Source organism: Strigops habroptila, chromosome 5 (assembly GCF_004027225.2).
Source record: "Strigops habroptila isolate Jane chromosome 5, bStrHab1.2.pri, whole genome shotgun sequence".
In the NCBI taxonomy this organism is placed as follows: Eukaryota; Metazoa; Chordata; class Aves; order Psittaciformes; family Psittacidae; genus Strigops; species Strigops habroptila.
Window position 1 is genome coordinate 55,678,136 of NC_044281.2, and position 21,198 is coordinate 55,699,333.

The 21,198-nt window shown below is 39.5% G+C and overlaps 2 protein-coding genes across 5 annotated transcripts in view; one reads left to right on the forward strand and one right to left on the reverse strand.

Moving 5' to 3' along the window:
• The window catches only part of RALB (RAS like proto-oncogene B), a 30,057-nt gene extending 25,025 nt beyond the window's left edge, over positions 1-5,032 (reverse strand). The window contains exons 1-2 of one of the 3 annotated variants that reach the window (XM_030487444.1): positions 4,815-4,984; positions 1,073-1,141 (exon numbers count right to left, since the gene is read on the reverse strand). The gene's annotated coding sequence lies outside the window, so the exon portion shown is untranslated. Of the gene's footprint in view, positions 1-1,072; positions 1,142-4,458; positions 4,751-4,814 lie in introns of those variants that run through there. The other 2 variants (XM_030487443.1, XM_030487445.1) reach the window with 2 other exon arrangements.
• Positions 4,317-21,198, forward strand: part of LOC115608521 (leucine-zipper-like transcriptional regulator 1) — a 55,661-nt gene continuing 38,779 nt past the window's right edge. The window contains exon 1 of one of the 2 annotated variants that reach the window (XM_030487437.1): positions 4,317-4,509. The gene's annotated coding sequence lies outside the window, so the exon portion shown is untranslated. Of the gene's footprint in view, positions 4,510-6,407; positions 6,575-21,198 lie in introns of those variants that run through there. The other variant, XM_030487438.1, reaches the window with a different exon arrangement.

A 21,198-nucleotide genomic window follows, 5' to 3' on the forward strand; every position in this document is an offset into this window, starting at 1 on the left:
AAATGAAGATAAAGATATACGGTATCACCAGACTAATGTCTAATATTTTTAACTGGTTTCCTTCCATTATAGCTTCAGAACAGTTTCAACACAAAGTCTATTTTGATTTTAGTTTGCCTTACAAGACAAACTGAAAAGTAAATTCTCAAAGAGCTTGAAGAATTGTTTAAAAATTAAATTGCTTCCTAAAATGTGTTTTGAAAATGATAAAGTAGAATGAGAAATAGCACCAGTTTCAAGCACACATTCCTATATTTTGAAAGATCATTTCCTTAAATGGCTTGGCTAGTCTATTTTATGATATGGTAGATAAAAGCAGAAGGTTGCATAGAAGTCAGTCAGCGAGACTTCTTGGTTACTACACTAATGAGAATTCCTTACCTACCAAAAATGGGATCTCAGTAAGCCAAGAACACTAAATAGCAGAAGAGTATCATCATGGTGAGGAGTTTCTTACTGCAGCAGTGGTTAGTGGAAAGGCTGTACCAGAGATCACTACATACTTTAGAATTAGTTCATTCTAACCAGGAAGCAGCTTCCCCAATTAGCAAAACCACCTCTTTTCTGGGAAACTGAGGCAACTGGCATGCAGCTTGATCTAAATACACTTTACTTGTTAAATGTCTGCTCTAGAGTAGCACCCAACACAGTGCCCTGCTGAGCAGGGTAGCACTAATCTTACAAACCAACTCCTTTCAAAAAAAAGCAACTTTAGTTAGTGTTCTGAAACATGGAGTCCAAAGTTCTGGTAGCTCCTACATTTAAACTGTTAAAGTACTTTGTCATGTTTTGAGAATAATCCTGAAATGCAGTACTCTATTCCAGTCATATCTGTAAGGTGGGCTTTCCTCCCCTCCCCAAGCCTGTAATTTAAACTGCTGGCTTGCAAACAACCTGCCATCAATATTAAATAGAAATCATAAATATTCTTTAACATGTCCATCTACATGGACAAAACCACTTCCAAAGCTGGGGCTAAGTTCAGGTCTCTGGTACTCTTCTGAAGAATGATCTTTTCATTACAGGTAAAGATACATACAGCAAGAGGTAGAAACCAGAGAAATCACAGTACCTGCATGACTTGGGACGTTCTCAGCTTCCTAGTTCTACAACTTCAGATTAGTTCTGCCACATTCCAAATCTAAGAAGAGCATATTAAAAATTCTAGTTTCATTGCACTTTTAGTGACCCAAAATATTTCATACTAATCACATCAACTGACAGCAACACTAATTCAAAGTCACAGTTGACAGGATTAAAGCTTTAACAAATACTTATAATCTTAGGACAGATTTTTCAGTCTTTGACTCATGATTCTGCAAAGATTTCTAGTCAGGACTGCACTTCCATAAAGTCTCACTCTTGTAATTAACCATTATTTGTTCCTTTCTCAACTGCCTTAGCAAGTGTTAATACAGCTATGGGCACAGGGTTCCTTTTAAAACAGTTGAAAGTGACTGTTCTAGACAAGCACTTTCTAACTATAATGATTCAAGTAGATACTTAACAGCCCAAATAACATTCTCACATTACATGACTTCATGACTCTCATTTTGACAGGTCCTGAAAAACCTATTTGCACATCTCAAGCACAAGAGACAAAACAGATCCTCTAATATTACTATGAAAGCAGTATTTGGAAGAACATGAAGAGACACAGCACAAGTTATATAGACTTATCCTGCTTAAATGACAAGACAACTTGATATTTCTAGAGCAGGCATGGATGACAGTTGCTTAGTCCTGTTTAATGGGCTAAAAGGAGCTATGGACAAAATGATTGCTCATTGACAGCTATTAGCAAACACTTTTTAAATATCTGCTCCATAGCCTCTTATCAGGAGGCAGATATCAATTGTACCATAGAACAAAAGCCACAAAATCGATTATTGCCACTAGGAGAGTGAAGCAGTCATGACTGTTTGCTGACCCTGCTGCTTCATGCAACAGCAGGAAACAAGCAATGGAACCTTATCAAACACTGCTTGATGGTAGTGCAGAATAGTTAGCAGAGACATGGGGGTGGAAGGTAGAGAGAAAACCTAAATAACTGAAGGTTTTTATCAACAGGATAGTACTCCTGAGTCAAGACAAAGAGTTTGAGAATATAGCTGCTATCTAACCTGGCTGATAATCAGGATCAGCACTTTTCAGAAGTTAATCATGCAAAAGTTACTTGAAGTCAGGCACACATGGTGTAAAAAGCAGCAAAAATCCCATCTATGTTCATCTGCTTCTGCAGCCTCTCCATCCACTGCCTTTCACTCAAACTCCCAGAGACCATTACTCCCATACCGAGTTGTTTGCTCCAGGCACAAGAAAACTACTGACCTTTAGGCATTGTTTGTTTGTCTCGATACCACTATGCACTTGTACTCCCACAAGTGCTTACTGCCTGCACAGCTGTCAGGAGAAAGAGGCCCCTTCACTACCTCTGCTAAAAGAGGCCATTAATTCAGATTAATTCATTGTGTAATAGAAAGCAATTCACGTAGTCACATGGAGTTTGAATCTAGTTAATATGAAATTATCAAGTTAAACTTAAAATACAAGTATCCACTGCATGGAAAGTAAACAGAGTTTACAAGAACAACAGGACAAGAACAAACCACAAACCAGATTCCCAGAACATGACATTAGGGCTTGTTCTTCTATATCACTTGTCCACTTCTGCTCTATTAACAGGACAGTTCTGTAGCTTGTGAAGCCTGGACCCCAACACTTCCCAGAGAAGCAAGCCATTTTATCCAGCATTCAGTCAAATAACAGTTAGTGCTTAATCAGTTAAGTTGCAGCTGAAAAACTTAAAGCCTGGAAGAGGCATCAGATCACAATCTATGTATCACCCAGGATTTCAGTGTACATATCCACACTGTCCCATCATTACTGCTTTGACTTGATCAAAATGTCTCAACTGCTCTTCTACCCAGATATCCAGTACCACTGCACTGACAATTAGAGACAAGTTTTAGACTTCTAAAGGGTGACCAAGAAAGGGCATTGTCTGGTCAAACTAAGCTTTCAGTTCAGAGTTTTTGTAAAGCATTCCAACTAAATCTTTAATCTAGACATTCCTCCACAGCATATACATAACACCAGCAAAAATAGGTCAGCTTCACTCTTCTCCAGGCACGCAAAACAATCAAGTTGGCCTACTCCAAAAGAGGTGTTCAAACAACTTACTACTAAAAATCTAATATAGCAAACTTATTCACAGTAGTAGTCTGAAAGCTTTTCTGTTCCTTAAAATATTTAATACAGGAAGTAAATGCAAAAACTTTTACCATGGTAAGTTGATATCACCTGATCATAAGCAAAAAAAAAAAAAAAAAAAAAAAAAAAAATCTATGTTCAGTGTACAGGGCCATAAGTCCATAAGTGATTAAAGCAGTAGATAAAACTATTTAACAAGTCTGCTATAAGTGAATAAGTGTAAAGATGGTATTGCCAAGTAAGATTGAGCTGTTGCTACTAAATTCTCTGCAATGAAGTTATTTTTAGCAAGCAAATCACTTGCAAGAACCACAAATCTGGTTCCCAGTCATGTTAGTTCCTTCTCTCAGCTTTGATAACTTCACTTGGGGGGGAGAGGGGAAAAGGAGAGACAAGGGGCCCTTAAGACATCTGTAAAAAAAGACAACTTTTCCTGAAAAATCATTGTTCTGAGGATGCTTTTGAACAGGAAGGCACTTCCCTGCACCTCACAAGAGAGACAAGGATCTCAGAACTACAGTAACATTTGGACAGTTTAACAAACAAAAAGCTATCCCAGGGTGCAGACTTAAGCTTTGAAAAAGGCAAGGCTGGTCCTAGTGCAGGTACAGACTCCCTGCTCCCTTTTTCCCCATGAAAATACCCAGGGGTAGTCAAGACTAAGACTCCTCTTTCATGATCAGAATTGATTCAACAGGACTCCAGCAGAAACACTGAGTTAGGCCTCTGCCGGCTCTTCAGGAAACACTGTCAGGGCTGCTTCACCTCACCACCTCTCTCCTGCCCTTCTCCAGGTAAGGTCACACTCAGGCACCACCCTTCTTCTCCTACAAGATCCACACCGGTAAGGCTGCAGGGAGAATAAAGAGCAACAGAGAGAGAACCTGGCCAGATAAAACAAGATCTCTCAGAAACTTCTGGTTCAGCTGGGACCAACAGTACCTTATCCTTCAGAGATGAAACATTATCACTTATCCCAGGGCAGCCAGGGGAAGGCAGAGAAGCCTGCACAGAAGAAATTCGCCACAGCAACTAACTCTCAAGGCCAGCTTCTCTTCGCCCTGTCCCTCCCCCGAGTTCCACTTGTAGGTACAAGTCACAGCAGCCACCCAGCTCCGCTGACTCCACCTCAGTCCCACCGGGACGCAGAGGAAGCGGCCAAACCCAGGAGAGGGGCTACAGCCTCACCCCACCCCGGCGCAGGCCCCAGGGACACCAGCTACGCGCGAGGCACCGCTTACCGACCTCCCTTCTCACCCACAGCGAGTCCCGACGGCCGAGGAACCGCGTCCTGAGGTAGGGGAAGCCGCCGGGCTCTCCTCGCTTCACACCCCCAGGAGGAAGGGGGCTGTCCCGCACACCGGGGGGATATCTCCCTCTCCAGTGAGGGGGGGTGGGTGGAGCGGGAGCGACTCGGCCGCATCCCGGGCCCGCTCAGGCCGCGGTCAGGACCTGACGGCTCTCACCACCCCTCACCGAGAGAGCAAGGCCAGGACAGCCAAGCTCCCCACAGCCCCGGGAAGGGTGAGGGCTGGCGGGGTCGCTCGGAAGCGCGCGCGCGCGCGCACACCCACACCCACACCCACACCCCCCCCTCCTACCTGGGGGCTAAGACCCGGCTCCGCGCTGCGGCTCCAGCCCGGTGCCCGGCCCCGCTTTAACCGCCGCCGCCGCCGCCGCCCCCCGCGCTCTCATTGGGGTGCCGCCGCCCGCGCGCCCCCGCTGCTCACTTCCGCCCTCGTCGGCGCCGCTCCCGCCGGGCTCGGCTCCCTGCGCGCGCGCCCGCGCGGCGGTCACGTGGCGCTCCCGGGCCAACCGGCTTGGGATGCGCGGCGAGGGGGCGGTGGTTGGTACTGAGGCGGGGGGGAGGCGGTGCTGGCGGTGGGTGGGGTGTCCGGGGTGCTGGGGCGGGGCCGGCACTGCCGAGGCGGCCGCCAAGCTGCAGCAGGAAGGGGCTGCTTTCCTCGCTGGTGGTGCTGCTGCTGTCTGTGAGGGGAAAGGGGCCTGTGGGGAGCTGCTCAACAGCGGGTCCCACAGAGAGCCCCGCCAGGAGGCTGAGCCCATAAACCCTACAGGCTCTGTTTTGATCCATAAGTTAGGAAGAGCTCTGTCTTGATCCAGAACATAGGAAGGGTTCTGTCTTCAATACGTCGCATGTTTTAGTGCAAATTCTACTGATGGATGCATAAATTAGTAATTCTGAGATCAGAAGTCAAAGAAAGAAACGGGAAGTTTAGGTTAGATATAAGGAAGACGTTCTTTAGTGTGAGGGTGGTGAGGCACTGGAATGGGTTGCCCAAGGAAGTGGTAAACACGCTATCTGTGGCAGTGTTGAAGGCCAGGTTGGACAGAGCCTTGGCCGACATGATCTAGGGTGAGGTGTCCCTGCCCATGGCAGGGGGGTTGGAACTAGATGATCTTAAGGTCTTTTCCAACCCAAACGATCCTATGATTCTATGAAATGGAAATGTCCCTGCTTCTAATAGGATTTTGAGTGTTTTATTATTGTACTGCAGTATTGCTGTGTGTGTACGGACCAGTTCCAGCTGCTCAGGAAAAAAAAATAATGGCTATTGCTATATTTGCTGCATGTTTTTCTTCAATCAGTCTGCAAATCCAAATTCTCTCTGGCCAATTGAAATGTTACTAATCACAGTCAGAAATAGCCATCATGTCAGTTATGAAGGAAGACATATCTTCTCTTGCTGCTTTAATTTGGTTATTTTTTTCTAGATTTAAATGTTGACCTATTTAAATTCCACACACCGAAGTTAGAGTGAATATATCAGGTAAAATCCTTCTAGAAAAACAGCACTTTGCATGACAACACCCACTCTGGGAAACAATGGAAGTCATTATTACCACTGATCTCTGAGGGTTCAGATCCTCTGGGACAGAAGTAATAGGTTAAGTAGTTGTGTTAACTCTGGCTTTCACACTGTGCCTCTTTGTAGCCTCCTACAGAAGAGAAAGGGAAAGGATTAATTACCTTCTACCTCTATCCATTGAAGGCTGGGTGAAATTGTATGTTGAAGTTGGAGAGAATAAAAAAGGCCTGTCACTTAAATGAAAATGAAAAAAAAAAGGAGGCAATCCAGCATTATAAAAGTGATAGGTGAAACAGTGGCTTATTGCCAAAACAAAATAAAATGGAGGAGGAAGAATTGGAAAGAGATTGACTATAATCTGTAATTTCAGGTTTGGCAAAAATGCCAGGAATTGGAAACAAGAAATTACAGAGAGAGAAAACAAGTAGGTCTGTGTGGCTCTGTGAAACAGCTGAGTACTGCAGGACTGCATAAAAAGGAAGTATCTCCTGATTTTTCCTGTCTTGAAGGAAACCAAGTTTTTTACATAGTTTGTAAGTAAACAGGATTTACATCATCTTTGCATCATCATCAGTTTCTCCTCCTAACAACTGCAAAACACCAGATTTTAGTTAACCCATTAAGCAGAAAAGTGACTTTTTCTTTTCGGGTTTGTTTATAAGAAGTCCTGATTGCAGTAATTCTTCCTCTCTGCATTACAGATTGTATCAGATTAAGTACCACATCAATATTCATCCTGCATTAGAAGCTGGCAGACTGAGAGCTATTTACTATTTGATGCCATCCATGCAGAGAAAGAATAAGCAGAGAAAGAAATATTGCCAAATGTGAAGGAATGTTGATTTATAGCTAACACTTAAATTACCCAAATCTTAGTATTTCTATGATTATGCCTGAATTGTTTTTTGAGATAGATTTTGTGCATTTGTACATAGTCAAAAAAAAAAAAAAGTAAAAACTAATTGGAACTGTTTATTCTGTAACTGTATGTCTCTGTGGCCACCTTTAATGTTGTGCGGGCAGTGTGGTGGGACTAGTTGTTCTGATGTGACTATTCATGGAAGAGAAATATTTTTTCAGCAAATCATATCTATGAGTTGAAAACTACCAGCAACCTGGGAAGCTGTGTGTTTTCAAAGCAAACACAATCCTAGTCTGCTGCCCATACCATAGTGCTGAGACTTCCTCTTCCTCCTCAACCAAAAAAGCAGGTTGAGAAATTAACCACATCTATCCTCCTCCTGCAAATTGTTTAGAGGAAACCTACTTCTTTATAGTAATCCAGTCATGACAAAGAACATTTGTCTGATGCCACGTTTTGAATTATTATGCATGTTGCCTGGTATAATCTCCATGGTTACAGATATATTTTTGCTTCAGTACTTTAGGGAAAAAAAAATCTATAGAACAATTTGGGCAAGAAAATCCCTTTTCATTGTCATTTATATTGCATTTCTTTTATTCCAGGTGGTTTGCAGACAATAAACATTCATTTTCTAAACAAATAAGATTTCAGTAGAGATAGAAGAATTTATCTCCAGCTGTTGCTTTATCATGCCATAAGTTTTAAACTTCACATTCTTAGAGACAGTATTTTTAATGCATATATTTAGTTACTAGCTCACGAAGAATGTAACAGCATTGTGTGTCACTGCCAGAGTTATGAACAACAGTAAGTGTGGGCTGGCTGAGCAGCAAATATATTTTCTTTGCGAGATAAGGACTCATACTCCCCTTCTGAACAGTTGTATTCTGTAGGTAGAAATGTATTCTAGAAAGATGGTTAGCTGAAACAAGAATTAGCTGAAATTAGTTCTAGAAACTAGGGATGGCAAAAAGTAAAACCCATAGCTCTATTTTTTTTATTTTTTTTTTAATTGTGGAAGTAATTGACAAAGAAAATCAAGGAAATGTATATAAGGAATTAAATGGAAAAGATGGTAGTAGACCCATTCCTAGTAAGACGGATAGCAGACCACCAAACCTAGTCTGAGTGCTGCAGGGAAGGGGGCAGCTATGTGAACTTTATGGAATGTAGTGATCCAATCCCTCAGATTACCGTATCCTCCACTGCTGAGGGGGAGAGAGGCTAGCATTGTTATCTCCCTCTTCTTTCTGATACATTCATGCTAGATGTGACTGGCAGTAGCCTTGGCCTCCGCATTTGTCATTTAAACCTGTACAGTGTTTGTGTAAAACCACCCAGTTCTCTTTTGACAGTGCTTTACAACATCTCTGGCCTACTTTTTTTACACAAGTGACTATGGGAGGAATAAAGTAAGGACCCAGTTCAGGAAAGATTTGTTTGAAGAACTATAATGCCTAGGAGGCTGCAAATGATGGACAGAAGGAATCCGCCTCCCCGTTCCTGCAGGGAGCATGTAGTAGTAGTCTCAGGGGTAAAAAGAAAGGCAGATAAACTGAGGAGGAACTTGAAGGGAGGATCTTGAATTGCAAGGGAATCAGCACTACCTGGAAGTCAGTCTTTGCAGATTTAGTGATGTCATTTGCAATTTCACAATAACAGAAATAAGAGGCAGATTATCTTCTTTACTGACATCTGAATGCAGACAAGGGACAGCTGAAGAATAGGTACCTGATTCACAACTCAGTTTACAAGAGACTGAGACAGGAACTGTTGCCACTAATAACCAGAAAGAAATCAGGGGTCAGTGGAGAACGAAGTGGTCCTGCCACATCTCCAGCTCTGAGGCTGAGCCAGGAACATGAGAACAGGTTAAAGCAGCAAGGAGGTTTTGTCCCTCTCTGAAGGAATTCTTCGTTACACACACGGCCAGTCCCCTGTAGCACCTGTGCTGCACAAAGCAATGGTTCAGTGAAGGTAACCAGACCCCTAAGTTTTTATTATTTTATTCAATCCAAAGCCACTGTATTTTTTTTGTCCTACTTTTTAAACCATTTTTTCAATCAACATGAATGCTAGCATAAAACTAGGGGATGGGGAAAGAAAGCTACCTGGGGAAAAAAATTAAAAAACCCACTCTATTGGATTATCTAGAATGCTGTGATGTCCTTTTTGTTCTGAAAATACAACATTTTTTGTATGTGCAGAGTTCAGATACCAGAGTTAATCTCAGCTCAGATAACTTGCCAGAAGAGGTACGTGTACGTAGTGTGCACGCAAACAGAGTTTGTGTTAAAATACAAATAATTTAGTCAAAGATGATTTTCTCTTTGGGGATGGATAGTGTAACAAGAACTATATTATACAGATCATTTGTATACTTAAGAGAATGAAGCTGACCTTGCCATGATTTATGAATTTCAGCATTCAAAAACCATAATGCAGTAAACTAAATATATCAGAAACAGAAAATAGTAAATATGACTGTGGTTTTGGCCTTATAGGAGTTTATGCCATTTTGACTATATCATGCACTTTTTTTTTTGTTACAGACAGCAGGAAGACACCACACTAAAATAAAAGTTCACTATCAAATAACCATTCCATTTTAGATACAGCTGGGATTTGTCAGAATCACAAGGTCATTTTTAAGGAGATTCTCACTGATATTTTGTGAGGTAAGGGATTTCACATTCCAGTTTTATAAGTGCTACACTTCTGATAATCATGATTATGAACAGCATGACACATTTAGGGCCTGATCTTGGAGCCTTTACAGAAGGAGCTAAATTTATTGCAAGGATCTTGATAGCCAAGAATCAAAAGGAAATAAAAAGTCTACAGAGAGTCATAAGAGGTCAGATAGTCTTATTCCGTGACCCAAAGGCAAGATATATAAATTCTGGCATGTAATTTTCTTAAGATTGCAGTATCATCATAGCAGTTTATTTAAAATATTAGATTACTCTATCATAAGAAAAAAATCCACATTTACCTTAAATGACACTTACTGCAGCTTAAGCATCTTAATTAGTTGCATACTGGACATAGCAATCAGGTTATTTTTTCCTTTTTGCATCAATCTGCTAAATATTTAAAAAAAATTAAAAAAAAAAAAATCACTCATCAGAATTCTTTTCTTCCTTCAAATAACACCTGTTTTTTTCAGTTGTTTTTTATAGGTCATGTTTCCTAATTGCCAATCACTCTCTCTTCTTTGGACCCACTCCAGCTGGCCCACGTTTCCTGAAGTGCGCTGCTGAAACAGATATATTAACTAAAGCTTTACCAGTTATATGCATGGTAGAAAGCATACTTTAGTGTCTTACAAATAAAGTTGAATGTGATCACATGTTATCACACCAAAGCTGGTTGTGTAAAACCTGGAATTATTCTGGAAATAGATAAGGCAGGGGATTTTTCCAGAATAATAAGGTAGCTAACATTATTGAGAATTTAGCTCAGAGTTGCATGGTGCTACCTTATGGAGTAGTTGCTGTTGGAGAGTGATTTGAGCATGCTTGAAAAGTGTTGATGATAACAGATCTTGTGTCACTTATTTTTTAATCAGATTTTCCAAATGGAATTATTGACAAATGTATTAAATTAGTAATGAAAATTACTGGCTTTAATAGCAACCAGCATTCCAGCAGGGTGGGAGCAACACTTCAGAAAGATTTGTCAATTAAAATTGTGAAATTTTTAAGTACCTACTTCTGTCTACAATCTCTAATTAAGTTATGTAACTTCGAATGAGGTTAAAATGTGCTTCTGCAAATTAAACAAGAGCATTTTTTATGCAAACATATTCTAACACCATAAAAGCCCTATGTATTTAGTCTGCTTTCTTTATTGTTGTCAATGCAGTTGCAGTTTTCTCTTTTCCATGTTTAATCACAACATTTATCGAAAACAATTGGGAGCTTTGATGCCCTTTTTCCATTTAAGTCAATAGACTTTTTTTTTTTCCTCAAGCACCTCAATTTATAAGAGGGCTCTTGGGACCTGAATTTTGTAATAAAGTTAGTTATTGTTATGACAGTATTTTACATGTTCATCAATGGCATACCTTCTAGAATAAACTCTGATATGACTCAGTAGCTAAAATATCAGACTTTTCTTGCATGTACAATGTAACTTTGCACTATCATGCTGGCAAATGTTAAATTAAAAAAGGTCTGAATGTGAATTTAAATGGAAAAATCTCTCATGGAAATCCAAGTTCTGTATGAAGTGGTTTGGATGGTGAAACAAATCGCTACAAATTTTATCTACCAAAATTCCTCTTCAGCTGCAATTTGCTACAGATTCTTTACTCCCTAAATTTACACAATATAATATTTCGTTGTTTATAAGTTGCTGTATTTCAGCCCAGAGGTCAAAGCCTTAAAAAAGTGGATAAAGTGGGTATTGCTTGAAACCTGTAGTAACTTGTTCCACCAGTGAAGTTTATTTCACTGCAAGGTTTGTGTGTCTATGCTAATATGCTAATGTAAGTATCGTATTGTTATGACTTTATTGTCAATTATAGAGCCTGTTAAGGACATAAGACAGTCATCTGATAAAACTGTTTATAATAATGATACTTACAATAATAAGTTGAAAATTTGAGAAAATTTTCACTGTTGAGCTGAATGTTCCTATGTTACTTCAAACAGCATTCTTTTCTAGAAAAGACATGTTACTTGTGGTCGATAACCTAATACGGTCTACAAACAGCCTCTCCTTTTTTTTTCCATGTTAAATTGGTAAGAGTACAATATAGAATCATATGTTTTACATTAGAGGATTAAGGAAAGTAATTTCAAAATAAGCATGCATTGTATCCCGTAACATTCTGGCAAATCTATTGTCTTTTATCTTTTCAGTGAACAGCAACGTATACTTAGGATCTGTTGAAGTAGTCAGAGATTAACTTTTTATAAAAGACTATTTGATAGAAGTTAATATGTCAGTAGTAACAATTTGCTGATCAACAGACTAATAGGTTAATTAATATTCAACCATTAACTCATTCATAAATAAACCGTAAATTTAAAAAAAATGTATTTTATCTTCTGATGTAATTTATATTAAACCTCCTATTCTTTTTTAAAAAGCTTGGGAGGAGCTGTACTGAATTGTGGGGTCCTCGATCTTGGCCAAATTATAAGTGTGAGACTCCATCAGACCCTGCAAGCCCACAGCTCAAGCATCTCTTCAATCCCCAAGTTTTGTTGTTTCATTAGAATTTATTTCTGGAAAACCATAAAAATAAAAAAGAAACACCATGGTAAAATAAAACCTGAAGTTATTGCCGAGAACCAGGAAGTTCTGAGTTGAGACTTCTGGCACAGTGGGTGTGAACAAGCAAGGGTGCAATATAAGGTGTAAAGAACCTTTGAGTAGATAGAAGGATATATGCGTATATATGTGTATACCTATACATTTTTAATTTACAAGTTGAATCCACTGTGATTAGACACAACTAAAATCATGTTTAAAGGTCAGAAATGCTGCTTTTTCCCAAATTTCCTTGGAGCTACACTGATTTACAGTGCAAGAGAACTGCACAATATACAAGCAAATCCACTCACCCCTCTACCTAGACTAATCTCAAAATAAATAATGTAAAAGAAATAGCCTAAAAGAAATCATTTGCTGGAAAGCAGTGGACTCTTCATCAGGGACTGTAGCAATAGGACAAGGGGTAGTGGGTTCAAACTTAAACAGGGGAAGTTCAGGTTAGATATTAGGAAGAAGTTCTTTACTGTGAGGGTGGTGAGGCACTGGAACAGGTTTCCCAGAAAAGTGGTAAATGCTCCATCCCTGGCAGTGTTGAAGGCCAGGTTGGACAGAGCCTTGGGTGACATGGTCTGGGGTGAGGCATCCCTGCCCATGGCAGGGGGTTAGAACTAGATAATCTTAAGCTCCTTTCCAACCCAAACCATTCTATGATTCTATGAACATTTGCTTTAATTTGGTCATTTTCCTTTCATTGCAAGGGCATGTTTTAAGACCTTACAGGCTGTGTTACAGATTTTCCACCCTTGAGCAGAATGGCCAAATAATGGGGGTTTGTTTGACATTTTTTGATCAACTACGGTTTATGGAACAGTGTTATATCTTGGCCTTCTCAAATCTTGTTTACTTTATTTGACATTATCATAGATGAGAGCAGAATCTGTGTATATCATATACTGCAAATCTGCACTTGTACTACTGCTGGATCATGTGTGTCTGTAATGCAAATATTGAAGAAATTAATTTAAGAAGTTACATCTATTCAGAATGAAAAATTAAAATTTACAGTAAATAAGAAACAAGCCCAAGCAGTGTCTATATCTTCTAAGAGTCCTTGAGAACTATGATTGCCCTTAAGCATGCAAACCACCTTTGTGTAACTCTGAGATCTTTAGTAAGAAACTTTATACAACCTTTCAGAGAACAATAAATCAAACTTTGACTTTTCAAAATTGCTTCTCTGCATTCAGGCATGAATTTCATCTTCAACCTGGGTTTCTTGAAGGGCAACACAGGGCTTTAGTTTCATTTTTTCTGATCAGACCTTCAGGAGCAGAACATGAATTGATCTGGCTCACATAACTATATATATTCCCCTTACAATCCTTGTCCTTTTGTAAGACTCTCCTTTTGTTATGTAATATTTCTCTAATATTTTAAATGGAATTACAACCAGGTCATAGGACATACAAGGCCTGCTTTCCCCCTACCTATTTTCTTTTATATCAATTCCTGTCTGTGGAAACATCTGCAAAATGTTACATGGCAATTGATACAGATTTAAATCCTTACAGAAATGGTCAGATAATGGAGAAGGTGGCCCATAATATTATCTTTTCCATTTTCCAGAAGCAGTGCACAATGCATCAAACTTAATGTGGAACCTTTCAAAACAGAAAACGTAGAATTAGCCCAGAAACTAGTGGTCTGATTATAAGCAGAACCATTTGCTCTTAGCTTTGGACAGTGACAGTTATTAGAATTAGAAAAAGGATGAAAACTGATTAGTTAGGGAGACTATTCTGAAAACTACTAGTGCCAGTTCAGAAATCTTGAGTTGCCACGAGTGAGGTGGTTAGTGGTGTGTGCCAAATGAATTGTTGGCCTCAGGACAGTTTGTATAGTGTAAAAATCAGCTTCATATTGAAGCATTGGGATCATCATTATTTCAGTTGAACAGAAGGAATTAAATTCTCTTCAAGACTTGGTTTCTGCAGATAACAACTGATCTCTGCATACACACAGTATAAGAGCAAAAAAATCACATTTTTCCCTTCTGCAGAACAATAGAACTGACTTCAGTCTGCAAACCTCAAGCTTAAACCCTTATGTGGGTCACTGTAAGTTAATTGATAAGGTTAGAAACTAGCAATGCTCATTTATGCTGTTCCATAAGCATGCCTTGTTCATGGAAACAGATGGACAATGCTAAGCAGGTAATGTAAGCCTGCCCATGGAAGCTAGAACTGTAAAGACACTAATGCCACCAGTGTAGCCAATATAAATTGTGACATCTTTATGAGAGCAGGGATTGTTCAGTGTGTGCTGTAACTGTTAGATAAGATAGCTCACTCTTGTACTGGCTCTGGTTTAAAGAATAGTATGTCGTGCTTCAACAGGCACTAAATACACCCCTTCCCTAGCGTAAGATAGTCTTTGGCTTGCTATTTGGGGAATTTTCCTACTAGATATGGGCTCAAATCACCTAAGAAGGGGAGGAAGCTGATGTCTGGTTTACTACATGAGGTAGATGCTCTGTCTCCTAAGACCTTGCGTACAAAGGATGAATCTTCTTCCTGTGATTTAAAAGAAAAGACTGCTACTCTCTCTTTCCTTTCCTCTTTCAATTTATGGAGAAGGGCAGGATTTACAAGCTACCCTCTTCCTAAGTCATTTCCTATCAGCTTCCCACTGAAGTAGTTGGCTTGCATAGATTCCATTCAGTGAATGGATCTGAGAGTGTTACTGAATCTTACATAACAGCTTAAAATGCTGCTTTCCCTGACGTCTGCCCAGTCCTTTTGCAAAGGTCTTAAGAGAGTGGTGGATGGTAATGTTTGCAATCTTAGCAGTTCCATTTAACAGTTAAAATTAATTTAGGATGCAAGACACCCAGGACAGCTAAGAGGCAGGGACATAGCTGGGAACAGGCAAAGTAAATGGAAGAAACAAAATGTTTAACTGTTTATCTTTTCTTGACAAATGTTTTAACCCAACAAGTTATTTCCTTCTAAATTTAGAAAATATCTATATGGAGCGAGCTTGCGATATTATTATAGTCTTGTGGCAGCTGCCACTTCTTTCCAAGAAAGGGCAGTCCTTCATGCTCTTTGGAAAGCAAAAATGCTGTGGATTTGGCTGTTGTGGCTGAAGATATCCATTATGTCAAATGCAAAATGCGATAGTCATGTCACGTCCATGCTAGATTCAGCCTGATGTAGTTCTTGCCTTTTCAGTTTCTTTCCACAGAGCCTAAGCGATGTGACCACCTGCTGAATCTCTCTTTTGATTAGCATGTAAAGAATCCTTTGTTTAGATCAGCTGGACTTCTATGACTTCTCAGCACTGAAAGCTGAGTAACAGTTTCCTTGTGGCTTTTCTTAAACCTCTCCAAGGGTTTTCTGGGGATAATTTGGGAAACTTTCAATTCAGGAAAAGATGGTAAAACTCAGTTCCTTTTCCACTTAGCTGATTCATATTTTCTTACTTTGTTGTATGATATTAACAGAGAGTGGTTTAAGCTGCCATTTCTAAATACAGTCTGAATCATGGCAGAGACAGTTGCAGTCTTTACCTGCTTCTACTTTTAATTGCATTGTTTGCATGACAAGAACCAAGAAACAAAACCTTAATGAAGATACATAGAACCTTAATGATAGAAAAGCTAGCTTTGGCTTAGTGTACTGAAATGTTTTGTAAGAACCACAGCTTTCTCTGGGCAAGGAATTCTAGAAGGAATTGTAAAGATGAGCTCATTTTTAGCCAATTATTAAAGATGAGCCTTGAAATTTGAAGAAATTTGAATTCTACAGGCAGAGTAGCGCTGCAACTCTCCCTGCCGTGATTCAGGCCGTATTTAGAAATGGCAGCTTGGACCTCTCTCTGTCTTGTAGTTCTTTTCTCTGTCTTTTGGCACAGCTGCTGCATGACACAGATGAACTACCTAACAATTATCACATCTTGCTTCTTATAAATAGGTATAAATCAAAGTAATCTTTCCTGTTAGTTCCCAAAAGCCACAAGTGTAAAAACAAGTAGGTGTGATTGCCATGCTTTGTCCTTGGTTGCTGCACCCACAGCATCCATTTCACTAGCAACTTTCATCTCCTCCCTTGTAAAAGCTTATAATAAAAGGGCTGCTCCCCTTAACACGTTAGTTGTAATAAATTTGCAGCTGTCATAAAGGAGGATACTGCATAATCTTACAGATCTCAAGGTCACAAATCAGCAATGAAAAAGGCTGTGGAATTTATTTCTCAAAAGAGAAGGTTTCCATATCCCTCAAGCTAAACATACGTTCCTTTTGGCTATGGAAGAAATAAGGGCTTTTTATGCTTTTCTGGCCAGCCACTGAGGACCATGATCACCTGTCCCAGGTAAAGACTTCATTCCATAGAAAGCCATAATTAACAAGAAGACCAGCCTGTAAAGCTGACCAATAAAATGAATGGCAGCTTTTTTCGACATACATTCCTACTTCATCTAGCAAATTTCAAACAACCAAGCTTGCTCTGTCACAGGTTTGGATCGTTGGGAGACTCTTGAGCTGCTGCTGGAAGCAGTCTGGAAACACGCTAGTCCAGTTTAGGAAGTGCTGACCAGCAGACAGAGCTATGATACATGAGACGGCAACACACTTGTGGCTGCTCCTGGTCTTATTTTAGATTCACACCACAGAGCTATTTCCTATTTGTATTTTGGTCTATGAGAAGCATACTCTATATTCCAGCATTAGAATTTGAGGATTTTTTTATTCTTATTAACCAGTATTAATTTTAGCTCCTTTTTTGTTAGATTCCAGATTTTTGACTATTCGTTAGTCAGTAGAACGTCAATGGCTTGTTGATCCAGGACGTAACTCATTTATACATTCAAATGAAAAAAGCCTTTTTCAGCATGCCAGAGACATAGCTCCAGACAGACAGCTAGAGCTTTCATTCACATCATTTTTTTTTGAGCTTAAGCGTTTTCTCTTAAGCTCCTGATGATTTCCAAATCTACCAAGCTACTTTGCTGGCAGCCTTATTATATGAAAAATGTTTTAGTTCCAGTTCTTCTTCTGTTCCATGTACAAACATTTCATTCTAATTCTGCCAAAACTTTACCACTCTCGTTCTTATTCCTGTTAATAAAATTCACGGTTTCCTCATCTGCATCCTGTTAGTGCTGACACAGGCTCCTAATATCCAGTATAGATTCATCCTCCCAAGGACAGGAAATGGTCTGCTTTGCTGAAATAATGCAGACTAAGAAACTTTAAGAGGGAAATGTTAGCTAAGAACATGACAGTTAAGGAGACAGTCAAGAATGTAACAGAGTTATAAACACAAAGGGGAGAAATATCAGAACTAGCTTGAAAGTCCTTGATAAATGGTAACAGTGATAGTAATGAAACATAGCCTGAGAATTTAGCCTAAGATCAGTGTTCTTCTTTGAATGTTTTTCTTTTCTAAGGTTTTTGTTGGTTTGTTGTTTGGGGTTTTTTAATGTATTCTGGTCTGTATGACTTGTTTTTACATTGGTTTGAGTGTATACCCATTTCAATTTACATTATTTAACAAAGGTTTTACAAGGGTTTTTGCGATTGAATTTTGCTGATTTTGTGTGGAGTCACCCCATGAGGATGACAGATTTAAATGTCACTTAAGCTGCCATTTGTGCCAATTTGTCTAAATGCTGTAAGACAATCAAATCCACTAGTAAAGAGGTAAAACAATGAACTATGTGGTTAACAGTGGTTAGTTCTTAAAAATATTAATATTACAAAAACTGCCTGTGGAACTGGCAACTTCTAGACAAGAAGAGAAGCACTAGTAGGGCACGAGAGACTGAATCCTCATGTCCCTTTCCAGGTCAGAGTCAAATTGCCTTGGCTTAGGGGATATGGCAGTTCTATGTGTAAAGACAGACCACTGTTTTTCAAACTCCGCCATTTAGTCACACTAAATATGTTTGAAATTCACAAATTCATGAATGGTATGCAGTAGTTGTGCCACTAAAGGATGAAAGCTCTCAGCTGAGGATTTTAATGGGACATGGTACAAATGTTTTAAATTGAGGCACAGCATAAAAAGGCGAAAACTGAGTAAGTATTATTGAATAAAGGGAGACAAAACAAAGGCAGGCAAGTCCTCGGGTTCTTAATTTTATGGCTCCCTTTCCTTGAGCAAATTAGGAAGTCATAGTATAGGAGAGTGAAGTTCAGTGGGTGCTTTGCACACCCATGTATTAAATCATGGCTTCTCTTTCCTGACCAAATCTGAATATCCTTCTGCTTAAACAAGGATGGGTAAGGGATTTGCTGTGTTAATAAGGAAATCTAGCTGATTTAGGATGACTAGGCAGGATGCTGTCCTTCCTCTGAGCTTGCTAATGAGTATCAGGAAGTATTGCCTTCCTTCCCGGCTCCCAGCTTGCTACCTCTACAACATTCCCTTCCTTTACTGGCAGGGCTTCCTTGACAGATGCCAGCACAGATGTGCACAGACTGCTAAAAATAATTGGGGTCCAGCCATTTCTGATGAATGTAATAATCTTATTTCTTTCTTCTCTGTTGTATATCATGCATAAATAACTGCCATGTTTTACATAGTGGTGAGTGTATTTTGGTTGTGAAGAACTGATCTATAATTAACTTTGTTGTGATAATTATTAAAGCAATATAGTATTTTGGACATACAGATTAATTACAATTTTGGAAAGCAATCGTGTTGACACCTTTGGATTTAAAATGTGCTGTATCAACAGATTTGAATATGTTCACAGTTGTAGGGGTTTTTTTCAATTCTAGCTGTCATGTTCACATGTTTCACCCCTGTAACAATGGACTTTTCCCACTGATGACTCAGAGGAAATAGTGTCTCCACCCAGTTTTTCACAGAGCAAAACACAGAAGTTCCCCAAATATCTAATGGCAAAAAATTGCTATTGTGGAGCAAGAATTTAAGACAACCCCAAATACTAGCATAGATATGTGATCAAGTTGAATTTCCTGTAGCTTGTGACCTTATTTGAAACTATTGTGACTTCAGTAGTGTAGTGCCTGGTTTGGGAACCACTGCTTTGCGCACTGTTAAGTAGATCTACATTTCAGAGTTCTCGTAGCAGCCTATAGCATGAGGCAGCATAGAGTCAGCATGTCATGAAGACAAGACTAGGGTTATTTAATGTTTGCATACTCTAAGATAATGGGAATCAGTCTATTAGATACAGCATTACTGGCCTCCTCTCCCCTTCAGTCTTCTTTGTATCAAGAGCTATGACCATATTCCATTCCAGTGACTTCAGCATCAAATCTGGATTTACACTGGGATCACAGAGTAGAATTTGACTGCTATTCAAGGCAAAGTTAATTTGTATTGTAAAATTACCTCTTGTTTCCTTCTCGATCTTCACTAATTTGCATAAAGTTACAGACATATATGTTGCCTTAAAGGTGCATTAAGACTAACACCCCTTCCCTGTAAAGATTACAATCAACAGTAAGAAATAAAAACACAATACAAAGAACTACTGCCAGGAGGCAATAGATTCTTCCCAAGGACTACGCTTTCCTATGGGACATGCATGCATTTAGTAACTCTTAATCTACAATCAGTCCAGGTTAAGTACTCAATTTCTTGTAAAGATGTAAATAGCAACGCCTAGTGGATTAGCATAGAAACACTTTATGGAAGAAATGCATTTTAGGAAGGATCTGAATGCAGATAGCATTGTGATTTCTTCCAGAAGACTTATCAGAAAAGAATTTACAGCAGAGAAGAATAGCTCCTGCCTTTTCATCACAATTACTTTCTGAAAAACAAGCACTGAAGAGAGATAAGGGAACTTTCTTGTAGATTATTTCTATTATCAAATAGCAACTTTACTCCACCCTTCCCTTGTATTTGGCTTCTTCCAGAGTGCCTGGAGCTGCTGTTTTGTTCCAAGACTACCCTCAGAAAAATCCCCTGCTGTTATCAGACATGCTAACAAAAGAAAGAAATGTATACTTCTTCCAAAGAGAAAAGATGTAATTAACTGCCATCTCTCAAAATCAGGAGAGGTACCCCTTTAGCTTGACTGAAAGTTAATGTAGCTTTCCCCTGTACTGTAACTGGCTGCATGTGCTGAAACCAAGCCATGGACACATCCAGTAGCACTTTTCCTCAAGCAGAAGTTTCAGGTGAGATTTACATCAATCTCAATTAGAGAGTCTCCCTGAAGATACAGAAATTGTTTCAACTTGTATTTAAGTAAGAGCTATCAGTTTTGATAATTCATACTTAGATTATGTTAAAATTAAGCTGATATTATAATTCTTTCCATTGGCTTTTAATCTTCGTGTTAGCTCAGAATGGTGCTTCTTCCCACTAGCAAATGAGCTTTGCTATCAACTACAGGGGCAGCAACTTCTTTTCAGCCCCCATCAGCACTATGATTCCTGTATTGAAGGAAGATAAGACCCAAAACCTGCTGAAAGTATTCACTTGAATAAAAAGCCTGCAAGATTAACCCATAGATCCTGTATCCTTGTACACTTACAGAATTCACACTTACTGAAGTTATTTCCATAATTACAAGAAATTCATAATTCCTACAGTTGTGCAGAGAAATTGAGTCATGCATCATATGCAGATGGCCAAAGAGAGACGCAAATACAATACAAAGAATACAAAGAAATGTATTGTGACTCATCAGTGAGTGATACCTACAGCAACATGAAGTGTATTAATAGGATAGTCAAGCCTCAGAGGCTGCATGAGTCAGATCCCAGGTTAAGGACAGGCCATTGAGATGACAATCAATAGCAGTTCAGGACTGTGATTTCATACCTCCTACCATTCACACATTCATTCTCGAACAGTGAAGCAGGCTTGAGGGGGAGGCTGCATGGAGCAATAGGATGCCAGGGAACACTACTGTCCCTTGCTCGCTACCATGTATCCCATATCCTATCCCTCTCCCTCATCCCCAACAAACAGCAAATGAGAGTGGCAGTTGTGGAGGAGTGCTGCTGGTCTTACCTGCCCGACAAGGAGATAAGGCAGCAGGCTGTGCGGGAGTGTTTTCTTTCACATGTCTAAGCAC